Below are 15,463 nucleotides of genomic sequence, written 5' to 3'. Positions count from 1 at the left end.
AGTTGGAAATATATTGCTTAAGAATAAGGCTTTTCTTGGCAAAATGGTTGAGGCGGTTTCCATTGGAAAGGGAGGCTTTGTGGCATAGGGTGATAAGAAGAAAGTACGGAATTCAAAATTATGGATGGGATGGAAAACCTCTGGTGAGAGGATCTAATAGGTGCCCTTGTAAGGATATTAGTCTTGGATATGAGGACTTCATCAGACATTGTGGTTTGTGGTTTGGTGTTTGGGAATAGGGAGCAGATAAAATTCTGGGAAGATAAATGGGTGGGGTAATCATTTCTAAAGAGGGCATTTCCTTGGCTGTACAATCTTTCTATATCTCATGATGAGGTGTTTGCAAGGATGGCTATAAGTTCTAATTCACCTCAAAGCCGGGAATTTGGATTTAAAAGGAATTTAAGAGAAGCGGAAACCGGGGTGTTGGCTGAGTTGTTGCATATATTGGAGGGAATCAGATTACATGCTAGCAGAGAGGATACAAGAAGATGGCTCCTTGACTCTTTGTTCTCAATGATGTTTTCTAATTGGAGAGCTGCAGTGGTCTAATTCTAAGGCAGTGCAAAGTATTTGTCTGATTGTAGTTGATAGGCCTCTATGTACAGCGGTAGTTTTCTGTAGTGTGATGTGTGCTTTTTGGTGGACTTCTTTTTCACTATGTATGTACTTTTGATGAGAACTAATAAAATTGTTTCTTGTAAAAAAATTTATATTGGAAAGACAATTAAATGAAAACCTGTAGTTTTGGACATAAATATAATATCAACATGGAAAACATAAGTAGAGGATCTGTATTCATAAGTCAGACATATCTCAAGATTTTTTTTTTTTTACAAATAAAAAATACTATAAATCCCTCCCTGATTTTATGCATGACCAGTTTCTGCTGTTTTTTTTCTCATAATGTATAGAAAGTAAATCTGGTACTTGTCTCTGCTAAGTATGGTACTCTTATTAGTATGATTTGGTTGAGTGGATGTGAGTGAATTTGTTTAATTTACTCTTCTTTTTTTTTTCCATCATAGTCATTGGAGATGCTTCTTCTGGATTCTGTTTGTATCTGGTTTTATTTACCGGAAATAGATAAGGACTGAAAGTGTCTGTAACAGAGACAAGAACATGTATTCATTCTACATTGCCATTTGGGAGGGGGTTCTATTGAAGATTTTTTCTCTCTCCTTATTTCTTGTATTTCCACCCTCTTCATTTTTTCTTTTAAATGTCATTGTTTTTGAAGTTCTTTGTGTTGCTTTAGACCTCACACAATGTCCTGTTGTCCACTAAAGTTGATAGGTACTGATTATTAAAGACTTACTCAAGCTGAAATCAAATGGAAGCTGTTGATTGGAGAATTGGATTTTCTGCAAATGCACGAGAAAAAATTGTGAATAAGATGTAAGTTGCATAGCATTATTTATATCAAAACACCATTTGAATTCCACATTAAGGATGTTCCTTGTCTTCATTAGTTATGAGATTCTGTTTTGTTATTTCAATTTTGTATTGGTATAATGCTTCTTTTCATAATATGTGCTCCCTTTGGACTTCATTAATTACTTTCAAAATAAAAGAAAAAGAATTCAATCAGACATGCTAAGCTTTACGAGAATTCTACTTGGGCTGAGCTTGGATGAGCATCAGCATGGCTGATTGGCAAGCCTACAAAGGAAGTATTTTAATGTAACTTCTGATTGAGATAGGGATTTTGTAAGCCAAGCTAGGCGAGCATCTTATAGGTGTGAATGTTAAATATGCTAAAGACTTCTAGTTGGTTTACTAAAACGTTACATTTGAAAACTTCTTGAACTAGCATGGCCAGTAATTTCTGACTTTGGAACAATTTCTCATGCAGTGCAGATACCTTAAGGAAGCGTTTTCCCTGTTCCGAAGGGCATACATCTGAACTTAAGAACATTGCTGTAAAGCTTGAGGAAAAGGCTTATATGGCTGCCAGAGACCAGGTACCTTAAGTTATGAGATGCCTTTATTCTCAAGCATTTATTTCTAATTCTTTTTTTAATAGTCCCCTCTTGGACCTCAACAGCCTCCTTTTAATTATTCTGATATTTTTTGACTGGCTAAGTTTTAGAAGATAAGTCATTGCAGTTCACTAACGTCCTATTTTTCTTTAAGCTGATTTAATACATGACGTTGTGATTGAATGTGCTTTCTGGATCAGTATGAAATAAGTATTTGTTATTTGTTTTTAGAAGGAATACCTAAGGAAGATGACAGAGGGATTTCGTCCAAATGTTGTGCCTAGTTCTTCATCATCAAACCCTCCCTACTCTGGTCTCAACAGCTCAAATCCAGGTAAAGACATTAATATGAAAAATTAAATTATTCAGTGTTACAATATCAACTTCTTTAACTTGTACTTTCTAGAGTTGACTGTTGAAATGCCTTATGTACACTTTCCTTGTTTTTTTAAAGAAAGGAAAATTATGTTTAGACTTTATATTTCGTTAAATTTGGAGTCTTTCAGAATTTTATGTAATTTTAGCTTGTTCAATTGTTTTATATGTCTTTACGGGATACATAAAGTATGATATCATATATTTTCTGGCTACATTCAATTTGATATTTTTTTAGTTTTTTTTAATCTAAAACAGAAAACTGTTCTTGGTTTTTTTGAGGGAAGCAAAATAAACAGAAAACTGTTTTATATATCTTCGCTAGCTACAAAGGTTTTCTTCGAGCATTTAAGATAGCTCCATGCTTGCACTGGAAGCTTGTGACATCCAATCTTCTTTAGTAATCTCCTCTCTCTCTTTCTCTCTCTCTCTCTCTTCCTTCCCCGTCATGTCATTTTCTTTCCTCATTTGTCATACCAATTTTACTATAGTGACGGAAAAATATATAATAATTAATTTTTTTGTTTGCCATTATTCTCAAAAGCTTATGCTCTTAGGACGTGGGCCAATAATTCTTTTATATTCTAACACTCTCTCTTCTCTTCTCTCTCTCCCCCCCCCCCCCCCCCCTCCCTCTCTCTCCCTCTTTCATCTTGTCATTTCCTTTCCTCATTTTTCATACCATTTTTTATAATAGTAGCAGAAAACTATTTATATTGATATATTTTGTTGGTTTACCATTATTCTCAAAAGCTTATGCTCTTGGGGTCTTGACTTTAGTTATTTTATATTCCAAAACTCCTCACATGTGGGCATTTTCCCATCATTAGAAGGTCAAACATAAGAAACTTAACTTATACTGGGAGGTTATAGTTAAAATAATTCTAATTCAGGATCTACTACTTTGATACCATGATAAATTTTGTTGGTCCATCAGTATTCTCCAAGGAATAAGTTTTTTAGATGTTGGCCAACAATTATTTTATATTCTAACATGTTTGACTAGCGAATCAGAAAGCTTTCATTTAGTCAATACACTTCACTTGTTGTTTGTTATATCCATACTAAATTGTTAGCAAATCATTCCAACTTACTCGCTTTCAAAGAATGTCCAAATGTTGTAAAATCTTCAAATGCTGGTATCATTGTGTTGTGAAGTAATACTTGCCTATCTTTCCTGTATTCTTTAACTAAATTCTAATACTTCATCTTATTATTTTGTTGAATAACATCTAATGGTATTCCATCCCCAAGTTGGTAATCAAGGTCAATCAATTGCTGTTCAATCCACTGATCAATCTCAAGCACGTGAACAACATTCATTGCCTAACATTCCAAATAACATTGCATCCGCTGGAGTTTCTGCTATCTTAGCACCTGCACGGCCCATTGTCAGAGTTTCAGCTCAGGTTCCCTTGCCAAATATTGCTAATGAAAATCCCAATTCACAGAGTATCTTAGGTAATTCGCAAAAGTCGGTAAGGAATTCATCAGGGCATGGGACATCTTTCAATGTTTCTGCCAATAATTTGAGAGAGGAGCAAGGAAGACAACATTCACCCCACATTGATACTCAGCAGAACCATGAGCAACTAAATCCTCATCTTCGCAAGCAGTTTAAGCAGGAAAATATTGCACCCTCATGTATAACCCAGCAAAAACAACTTCAGCACCACCAACACCACCAGGAGAAACTCTTAAAACCTACTCAGAAACAGACCTCTCAACAATCTGTCATGCAAACTCCTTTCTTACGATCTTGTAAGATGCATGTTGCTCCACTTTCTGATCTTCGGCAGGATCAGATATCTTCTTTTGAACAGCCATCACAATCTGCGATTGAGAATTATCCGCACACAGCCTTTAGGCAAGCAAATAAATCACAAGAGGCTCCTGATATTCATCAAAATGTATCATCAATTCCAGAGCATCTATTAATGCAATCACAGAAGCAACCACATGTGATAGGGACAAAGTTGACTGCAACTAATATCAAACAGAATCATTTAAATGAACAATCAAATGGTGTCCATGACTTGCAGCAGAAACAGCAAAGGATACCATGCCAGCAGAATAATGCACAACAGCAGTTTCTGGGACAGAAAATAAATCTTTCAATTGCACGTCATGATCAATTGGGCCAAAGAAACAGTATTTCTATGCAGCTTCTTGGCACACAATGCTCTAGTTCAGGCATGCAAGGGGAGACTGGACAAACTGCTTCAGATTTGCTGCCAAATCAAGGGAAACAATCACAGCCACAGTCTCTTGAGAGGCAACTAATTTCTCAATCACAGCCAGAGAAGATGCAGCAGCTGTCAAATCCATCAGAACAGGATCAGCAGCAAACATGTCAAACATCAGGTAAATAAAACGAATCATGTAATTTAGCAGAAAAAGTATATTTATTAACTAAAAGAAAATAAGTACAAACACCTTCCAAGATACATTATTGATCATTTGTACTTAGACAGATTTGCGCATTTCTAATGAATTAGGATTGAGTTGCCAATTTTTGTGGTCTTATTGGGGATGTGTAGGAAACCTCTGATGTGCTGGAGGCTAGTTCTAAATTGAACTCAATAATCTAAATTAGTTAAAAAAAATATGTAGTTTGTTAATAAAATAGTATTAAGTTCTAACTTGGTTTTTAACTTTTTGTTTTTGGAAAATAAATGGATACTTTATTAACTGGAAAACAAACAAGCTCTTCTCAGAAAATGGTTGTGGTGGTTTCAAGTTTCAACATGAGAGTGAGTCTCTTTGGCATGCTGTCATTAGAAATAAATATGGCTTGCATGAAAAATGATTGAGACTCCAATATTGTGATTAGAGGTTCAAGTCTATGTCCTTGGAAAGACATCTCTCAAGGTCTTCCTTCCTTTGTTACTTTTTGTCGGTTTGGGGTTGGTAATGGAGAGTGGGTGAGGTTTTGGGAAGAGTGTTGTGTGGTGTAGTCAGCCCTCAAGTATCTTTTTCCTCAGCTATATAGATTATATATTTTCCATAATGCTTCCTGTAAAGGGGAAGGATTGTTCGTCAAATCAAACATGTCTAGAGATGTATATCTGGCCGGATGCCTTATGTTGTTAACTGTAACCTAAAAAAAAAAAAAAACACTCAACAGTTCTAGGAAAGAGTTTATTAGATAATAACCCAAATGTGGAGGGCCTATGAAGTATGGGTTTGCCACTCGGGGCAATCCATAGGCAATCATTTTTTGGGATCTTGTGATGGAAAAGGTATAGAGATGGCCTATGAAGTATTGAGGTTGACACTAATTTAATCAGTCTTTCCCGTTTACCAATTTAATTATTACCTTTAGCTGTTGGATTCCCAAAGGTGTTGGCTCAAAGGCTGGAGAAATTTATGAGGAATTCTTGTGGGAAGGACAAAGGTTTAGGGGTAGGGAATTTGGTGAAGAAAAATGAGGCTATGCTTGGTAAATGGTTGTGGAAGTTTCCATTAGAGAGGGAATTCCTTTGGTATGCTTTCATCAAAAGCAAATATGAGTTGCATGAGAATGGTTGAGATTCCAAAATTATGACTAGAGGGTCGAGTTGATGCCCTTGGAAGGATATTTCTCAAGTCCTTCATTAAGTTTGTTCTTATTGTCAGTTTGAGGTGGGGAATGGGAATGGGGAAGGTTTTGGGAATGGTGTTGGGTTGAGGAAACAACTTTCTGAACTCTTTTTCCTTGTCTATACAGGTTGTGTCAAGTGCATGATTCTGCTATTACAAGATTGTGAGTAGATTCCTCTTCTATACCTTTGAGCTGAGATTTTGGGTTCCGGAGGAATCTAAACGATCAAGAGGTGGGAGAATTAACCTTGTTACTGCCATGTCTTCAAAATTTTTTTTGGGTCCCTTTGAATAAGAGAGTGTGGAGGTTGGAGTCTTCTGGGTTACTTTCATGCTAATTATATTCAACGGAATTAATGGATGATTCTTCTCTTTCGCATTTTCCCCCTCTCATGTAATCTGGAAGGCTAAAATACTGCCTAAGTGCTTACTTGGATTATTTCTTATGGAAGGTCGAAGACTTGTTATATGGTTCAGAAGAGATGACCTTTTTGTCTATCACCTCATTGGTCATCATGTGTAGAAGTGAGGCTGAAAATTTGGAACATCTTCTTCTACACTGTCAATTTCGTTATCATTATGCTGGAGGCTGTTAATGGATGGTGGGTTGGGTTGGGTGATTCCAGCTGCTTGTGCTGCTTTGCTGTCTGAGAGATATCAGTTTTTGGGAGGGAAGAAGAGAGGTGTGGTGGGGAGGTATGTCTTGGTGGCTGTCTTTTGTGTAGTTTGGATAGATATCTAATGATGTTAGGGGGAAATAGGTGGATAATTTGTGGGAAAGAGTCTGGTTTTGGGCATCATTATGGGTGTCAGTCTCTCCAGAGTTCAGGGACTTCTCTTTTTCTGTCATTATATCTAATTGGAAGGCTGTTGGGTCTTAGAGCCTGGTTCATGTTGATTATGCTACATTGATGTACTGTCTGCTGGCTTTTATTACATTCTAGAGCTTGTTATCTAGGATCTGTTAGGATAGTGCACATCTTGTCTGCTGTAATATACGCCATTATTATTATTATTTATTTATAAGAAACGAAATTTATTAAAGGAACAGAAGTACAAAAGGAAAGAAAAGTGGACAAGATGTCCACCAAAATTAACAAACAGCAGACCAACCAACCACCCCCAAAAACTTAAACGCACAGGAAAAACTTAAGCACACAAACACTCAAACAGCATCAACTCCCTCAAAACCCATAACCCTCCTACCCAACTGCAGCTTTCCAATCCAATAAAAACAACGAAGCTGATAACTCTCTGAAAGCTGGTGAAATGGACAACCATAAAGAAGCTCAGAATCTAACTTTCTCCCAAGAAGACTCCACATTGTCCCCCTTAAAATCTTCAAAAATTCTTCTATTTCTCTCCCACCATAGTACCCAAACTACTGCCATCACTCCACAAGACCATAGCACCTTTGCCTTCCTTCCTAATGAAATATGTTTCTTATCAAAAAAAAAAAAAAAAAGGATATACATTATTGGCTCATTCTCAAGCAACTTAGCTTATGGGTTAAGTTGTAGTCTAGCAATCTTTTAGAAAAAATTGTTCCACATGCATTCCAACTCATAAAATGTAGATAGGGGACACAGTTATTTGTTTCTTTGCAAATCTTTTTTTTTTTAATAAGACATGCAGACACAAACTCAAACGCACATATTGCCATGTTTTTTGTTTTTTTTGATGAGAAACAAAACCTTTCATTAGACAAATGAAAGACTACAGAACAGTGGACAATGAGTCCACAGTAAAATACAATAGAAAACACTGCAACTGCTAGAAAGCTATAACAAAACTACAACAGCTATTGGACTATAACCCCTCAACAAAAGCATCTAAAAACTATAACCACTTTACCACTGCTGCTTCCCAATTAGCAATTACAGCAGAAAAATAAGACTCTGAATTCTGAAGAAACAGATGCCCATAGGGATGCCCAAAATCAAACCCTTTCCCATAAGTGAATCACCTCGTCTCCTTTAGAGTCATCAAATACCTCCTTGCACAAATATGTCATGTGATGAACCTCAAGAGTAACACAATGACAAAAATAGTAATTCTTTGGCAGGTTCTTTAAAAAAAGTGCATGCTACCTGCTTTATTCTGTATGTGTTTTGGTAAAAATGTAGGTGATTGTGTTTAAAAGTGTTCAACGAGAGTTGGACATGGTTGGACACTTTTGCTCTTTTCTCAAGTCTTATGCCAAATTTCAGTAAAAGTTCCCAACACAACATAATAAACAGGAAATACATGAGTATGTTCTCCTATAAAACCAATTGCCAAGTACAAATGTCATAAATATTGAAAGCCTGACTGCCTCTTTTCTCTTCCTTATCTTGATTGGCTTCATTATCTATTGATTGACATGACTTTCTCTTCATTATGAAGCCCAGAAGTCTCTTATCTCTTGCAGCTTTTTTCTTTTGGATTCTCATATCTTTTATCAGTGCAATAATTTCTTTTCTGTTGCAGTTGTTGCAGTATATTATGAAACTTTTGACTGCTTCATTTACAAAATATGAAATCTATATGACTGTATTAGATAGCTTCTAGGAAGTGTATGTATGGGCAGTAAAAATATCTTAAATACATCCTTTTTTTTTTTTTAAATGGAAATCATTGTCATTTTCTGGAATTCTATGGAAGTTGGACTTTTACCTTGATTATTCTTTGTCAGAGTTTGTACAAAGAAAGGTTCACTTCTTGGGATATCTGTTCATCTTGTTGAAGATAGTTTATCGAATTACACATTACCACCACTTTTGTAGTTTGTCAATTGACTTGTGATTGCATGTTTTGTATACTTGTTTAATAGGAACACTAACTTCCACATTTGAGAAACAGATTTCACATTTAGACAATTGGCAAGAGGAGGTCTACCGGAAGGTACTATCTCTCTTTCTCCCTCCCTCTCTCTCTCTCTCTCATGTTTTGAGAATTTATGGTGACTGTTTTTTCTACTTCTATTTGGGTAGTGCTATGAAGATACAAGTTGTAAGAGCGATTGATTACTTAATATGATATATAAGTAGAAATAACTTATTCAGTTCTGCCATTTATTTCCACTTAATCTACTTGTGCAGTAGCACTGGATTGGTAAAGTAAGAAATGTCCTTTTTGAAACCCTAAGCTATACCTACCAGTGACAACCTTAATGAAGTTTTTAGTCTAAGATATTCCATTTATTTCCATTGTTATGATATTATTTTTTATTTTGTTTATATTTTTCTTTTATTTAAATATCTCGAGTCAAGTGGATTTGGTACTTTCTCTAATTGTTGGGAATAGACCATAATTGTAGTTGTGGGCTATGAATCTTATTTTGATAGTTGTTCAGTGTAAGTTTAGGTAATGGGCCTTTACATGATTGACTGAACAATTTTTTTTCTTTTTTCGAAAAGAGGGAGGGACATAGACTTAACCTACCAGAAACTTAAAAAAAAAAACTTTTAAGGGGTTAACCCTGTTCGTTCTAACCCGAGTTTGAATATGCTCTGAATGAGTTGACATCTTGACATCTTACACATCGGAAATTTCTAGTTAAGATAATGTATTTTTAGCAGTACTCAGTCATGAATGATTTAAACTGTAGAACTTTGGTTTAACTAGCAGGTTTTATTTTGGGGTCATGGGAAATTGAGGTTATATGCATTTTGGTGAAAGAGAAATAATTGTTCCTTGGTTGAATCAGAACTTTTTTGAGTCTCACCTTTTCATGGGAAACTGCAGGTATTACTATAGTGTTGCTATGTGACCTACTTGTCACCAGTGTGCAAAAATCAAACCTAAGAATTTTATGATTTCTATTTTTTTTCAATTGCCAAGCATCCCAGAAGGCAGAAACTATATATATGTTCTTTTCTCGACTTAAACTTTTTTGCCTTTTGTGAAACAACTGGAGTCTATTTTTTTCTTAATACATTTTCAAATTTTAACTTACTTTCTTACAAAATTTTGACTTCTTTTCTTATTATTATTTTGCTAGATTATATGTCATATACAAAAATCTTTTCATCCTGTTACTGCGTGTGTGTTTGTCTGTGTTGTAATTATTAAATATTGTATCAACATTTATTATATATGTCAATCAACTATAAAGGACTGATAAGTTCTGTTTTCTAATTATGTCAGTAAAATTACTATGTACCCATGGTTGCATAGACAATTAAAGATTTCAGGCTGTCACTGATCACTATTTCAAATTTTACTCTGCAGGTTGAAAGTTTAAAAAGCAAGTTTTTAACACCACTGAAGAATATGCTTCAAAAGATACACTATATGCTCCAGCAGGTAAGTTATCACTTCACTTCTTCAAGTTGTCTGCCCAATCTATTCAACACGAGATGTAACGCTTTGTTCTTACATTTAACTTTTATACATGACTAATTTCTGGTGTTATCTTTAAAATACCTCTTAATTTTTTCCAGCTCAATTCTGTCCCTCAACATCCACAAAGAGGCAATATCGAGAAAATTAAAGCATCGAAGAATATTTTGATTAACCTCATTAGAAATTTAAATGTGCCCAAAAGTAAAATTACGCTTGATTATGAGGAGAAGCTGGGTGCACTTGAGAAGAGTATTGTATTTGTTCTTCACACATATGGACGGGGAAAGCCTGTTCCCTCACTGCAGCATGGACAACCTTCTTCTGATGTGCACTATATGCGTCAATCTGTGCAACTTCATTCTCAAACTCCTCAAGTTCAGACTCACAAAGATGAAAAGAAGCCACAGCTGTCGTTAGTGAACTTACAGCGTTCTGCAACAATGCAGCGGAGCAATGTGACAAACGTGGTGAATGATTCTAGGCCTCTATCTGAGCCTCCAACCCTGGAGCATGACATGACATATTTGAAAAAGAATTTGACTGAGCAAGATTCAGAACAAGAAAATTCATTGAACTTAGTGCAGCAGGTTAGCCCGGGATCCATAAAAGTTTCTACAAGCAGTCCCCAACAACCAAATGTTAAGACCTTATTGTTGCGAAATCATGTACATGGACAACAGTCAAATGTAAATCCTCTTGAGTCAAGCTTTAGTACACTTCATGGCATGCACCTGAAACAAACTAAAGAACAGCAGGATGCACAGACTCCAAGCCCAAAGCAAGAACTTCAAACGCACAAGATGCAGGAGCAACTAGTGCAACCAAAACAGAAAATACTGCAGCAGCATCACCAGCCGGTAAGGTTGCAATCTGGAGCTGCATTTCCTAATGCTATGCCCAAAATTCCGATTTCTTCCTGTCAACAAGTTCCTCAATATTCTTCTCAGATTGACAAGAAAAATATGCCAAGGCCTCTTACAAAAGGTAGAGCCCCATTCTATCCAATAAACTCACCCTCTATTAAAATTTCTACTTTGGCGCCCTTGGCTTCATTGCCTATGCCAGGGGTTTCTGAGAAACCTATTTCTGATACTTTGTCCTTTTCAAATGCTGGGAATAGATCGACAAGTATATGGTGCACCAGAAGCCCCATCATCAGTTGTCATCAGCACTCCTGGGATTTGTACCTCACCCATTCTTGAAGAGTCCAATAATGACATTCATTGTAATACGTCCACATTAATTTCTGATGAGTTGAGTGCTTCTGTGCATTCTATTCAGCGCTTAATTGAAGTGGTTAGTTGGAAATGATTGAACTTCCTCTTTGATTGTTCACAAAGTATTGGATTTTCTGCATTACATGAAAACTGAGATATAGAAGATGAAATATTATTATCCTTGCCCCATTGCAGGTGAATTCAATGTCATCTAAAGCACTAAGTGCTTCTGTTTTGGACATTGGTTCAGTAGTGCGTACAACTGATAGGATATCAGGATCATTACCAGTTAGGCGATCTAGAGCTGCGATTGCTGTGGATTTGGTGGCCGATTATCATTTGCAGGTGAAGCGCTGCAGAAGTACACTGCCAATTAATGGTGTTGCTTCAGCAACTGGCAGTATTGGTGAAAGCTTACCACAGTTAAGTGATATGGAGAAACTTGACTTGGAGCCAACTGCACTATCTCATATCAAGAGGCCCAGGGTTGAGGTATGATCGATGCTGCTTTTTTTATTTTAGTATATGTATGATGCTGCTTTAATAGGATTTTGTAATTGTTCAAAACTAATAATTATATCCGATGATAACATTAATGTCATGGATGCTGTTCTCAGCAACAGAACATCAATGCAGTTGAGCAACTATCATTGTAATCCTTTTGGTTTTTATAAAATATGTTTTTCTTGCTATGCCATCTGATTCAAGAACAAGATCCTCACCCTCTTAGTTTGCTACACAAGGACCCAAATACTGAAGTTTTGTCTTCCATTTTTTTCTTTCATTTTCAACAACTGTCTGACTTCTATGACAGGGGATCTCTAGTCATATCTCAAATTTCTATTTGTATTGGGAAAACCCTCCTGAGTCATATCTTAGATACAATTTAATCATTCATTCATTCGTTTATTTTAGTAACGGGAGCCCATAGCTTAACCTACATTATTCATAAAAAGATTAAGATAGTCAGACCTTTTTTTGGTTTATCCTTTGAAATCATGGAATTACTGTAGTTTATCTGAAAGAATAATTTATTTGTGGTTTAAATTTCCATGAGAGTAATGTTAACATCATTTACAAAGTTGCAATGCATTTGCAATTACTTCTTTATACTACTTGAATTAATCTATTAGCTTTAAATGTGCCAAGATATACGTAATTGAATGTGAAAAAGAAAAATGCTGAAAAGAAGAGACTCTGGTTACTATTAGTGATCTTCAACTATCACTATACTTATTAGATCTGTATTCTCGCTTAAAGGCATTATTTGATGTTGTCATTGAATTGTGGTGTGCTATCCTTAGCTTTTGTACATCTCTTAAAGTAAGGTTCCATAGGGTTGAATTGGAGCAAGTCTTATCTTTAAACTCTTAGGTCAGTATAAATAAAAAAGAATATGAAAAATTGAAAATTAGCTTCCATCTTAAAAATTTGGGTCACAGTATGCCTCCAGATCCTTATAGTTATAATCTTTGTATTACATTTACATGTTGCAGGAGAATCAAACCCTCCTAGAAGAAATTACAGCAATCAACCAGAAACTAATAGACACTGTACTAGATATCATTGATGAAGAAACCCCTCCAACAGTAGCCTCACCTCCAATTAAAGGTGGTAAAGGAACCATTGTCAGGTGCTCCTTCATTGCTGTGGCCATAAGTCCTGATCTGATGTCAGAGCAGGTTTCAGCTCAAATGGTGCGTTTTAAAACACATTGGTCCAAATGTGATTCAGAAACCACATGGGTGACTTTTCTATTCCTGTATTGACTTTTTGTTTCATGGCAATGTAGTTTCCAATCCAGCCTTTGCGACTGCTTGTTCCTGAAAATTATCCGTTGTGCTCTCCTATATTTCTAGACAATTTGACAGTGGAAGTCAGGTGAGACAATGGGCCTTTTGCTTTGTCTTTTAATTTAGACATCATTTTACAACCTGAAGTAACTATAACCCGTTATGGATATACAGCATCTATTAGAATGAACCCGAAGTTTTACACCTAAATATTTGGCATGCTTTTTATGTTCTTATTGTTCAGAAGAATGTTGTAATATAGTTTTCTGTGTACTTTTTCTTTCACTCTGGGCGACTCCCGGCTTGATTGAATCTTGTTCAACTTGATTCCTATGTACTCTCAATACTGTGTACGTCTACTATGAATGCCCATTTTTTAATTCAGCATCAAATTTCAAATATTTCTTTGAGTTTATAGTCACTGATGTGTTTTCATCATCCAAGAAGTTCTTATTTTGGAATAATAAGAACAAGGAAGGAGAGATCAAAGAGGGGTTTTCCTCTTCAATTGATGTGAGATGGATGTTGTGCTTATGTTGTCTCATGTTGTCTCATTACTGAATGTCAACTCATTAAAATGCTTTTGCAAAAAAAAAAAAACTCATTCAAAAGCAATTGCGTTTAACATGAATCACAAAGTAGTACTTTATAATAATTAATAAACTTATAATGGTCATTTATTTCTTGCTCTAGCTTTTCCTGCACATGAGGATTAATTTACTTGTCTCGTTACTATTTTTCCTTTAGTATAATCCACTTGTCCCCCTTGTTGCTCTTGCAGTGATGAGCTAGAAGATCTTTCAGCGAAGGTAAAGTCAAAGCTCGGTATCTCCCTCCGGCACCTGATGGAACCCTTTTCACTTGGGGAGATTGTCAAGGCATGGGCTATTTGTGCTCGGGATGCTATCTCAGAATATGCACGGCAAAATGGGGGAGGAAACTTCAGTTCAAAGTATGGAACCTGGGAAGACTGTCTTGTTGAAATGTAAATTCTGGGCATGTAATTAGGCAGTTGATTATCTCCATCCATATAAATTAGGCCTGACTTGTAGGTATGTATTTAGACAAGTTTTCTTGTATGAAAACGGTGAACAAATATAAATATCCCCCTTGAGAGAAGAAAAGACGACAAACAACTCTTTTCTTTTCTCTAGTAAAAACCTTCACTTCTCAATGTTGCTTGAATCCTTTTGCACGTATACAAAACCTGTTCAGAAGTTCCTATTGATATGCAACATGTTCTGTGGCAGATGATGGTAACTGGCATACAGTATGGTATGTGCTTATTGTATAAATTTGGATGTCCATAAGGCCCTTTGAAAACTAAAATCTTTGTTTTCACCTATGTTGATACGCATATTGATCGAGTAGAACTACACGTCGTAGAAATGGAAATGACGAGGCTTGAATGATTTTTAGATAGTTGTTTTCCTAGAAATAGACTAAGAAAAAGACCCAAGAGACTAGAAACCCGAAAGGTTTAGTGGATGGAGCGAGACCCAAGCATGGGCTCGAGACCCAAAGGGACCAAGGCCTTTTGGTGACCAAGAAAGGCGAGGCTAGCTTAGCCACAACTTAGACATGGTTAGTAGTCTGTAATAAACCATGAGTTGGTACTCATGCATCTGAGCGCTCGATATCATAAAGGCTCGAGACCTTGGTGCATTGAACGTGCGTTAGCCTCGGCACTAATGGAAGGCTCAAGCCCTAATGACCTAGGCTTAGGGCTTCGTTGTAGGGGAGTTTTGGAGGCCTACACCTAAGGGAGGCACTCTGGAGATGATCCAGTACTGGTGTCGGCCCAGGATTGCACTTAGGGACCCATAAGGTCCCAGGTGGTGAGGTTCGTAGGCGACTAGGGTGGAGAGGATGGGCTTCTTGGATAGAAGGCCTAGCTTACATGAGAGTTAGCCTAGAAGGAGGCGTGTTATACTTTGACAAGAAATCGTGGCCTATTCTAAGTTAAGACTTACGCAGCAGGAACCCTAATTGAACAAGGACTATGAGACCCTTGGCCATAATCACTATAAATAAAGTATGCTGGCCCTCATGTAAGATGTACAACTCTAGTTCTTTAGAATATTCTAAAAAAAGGTGTGATTATTGACATGAGCGTTGTAGGGTCTTTGGCCGGTACCACACTAGTGCCCCCTTACGTTTAGTGTTTTCTGTTTTAGTGTGGTGATTG

The 15,463-nt window shown here is 36.4% G+C and overlaps 1 pseudogene; it reads left to right on the top strand.

The window, feature by feature from the left end:
• The first annotated feature begins 1,333 nt into the window (after positions 1 to 1,333).
• Positions 1,334 to 14,264, top strand: LOC147291591 (mediator of RNA polymerase II transcription subunit 15a-like; annotated as a pseudogene).
• Positions 14,265 to 15,463: the final 1,199 nt, after the last annotated feature.

The sequence above is a fragment of the Dryas octopetala genome, chromosome 3 (assembly GCF_963921425.1).
Source record: "Dryas octopetala chromosome 3, drDryOcto1.1, whole genome shotgun sequence".
NCBI lineage: Eukaryota > Viridiplantae > Streptophyta > Magnoliopsida > Rosales > Rosaceae > Dryas > Dryas octopetala.
This window is presented reverse-complemented; position numbering and strand designations above follow the sequence as displayed.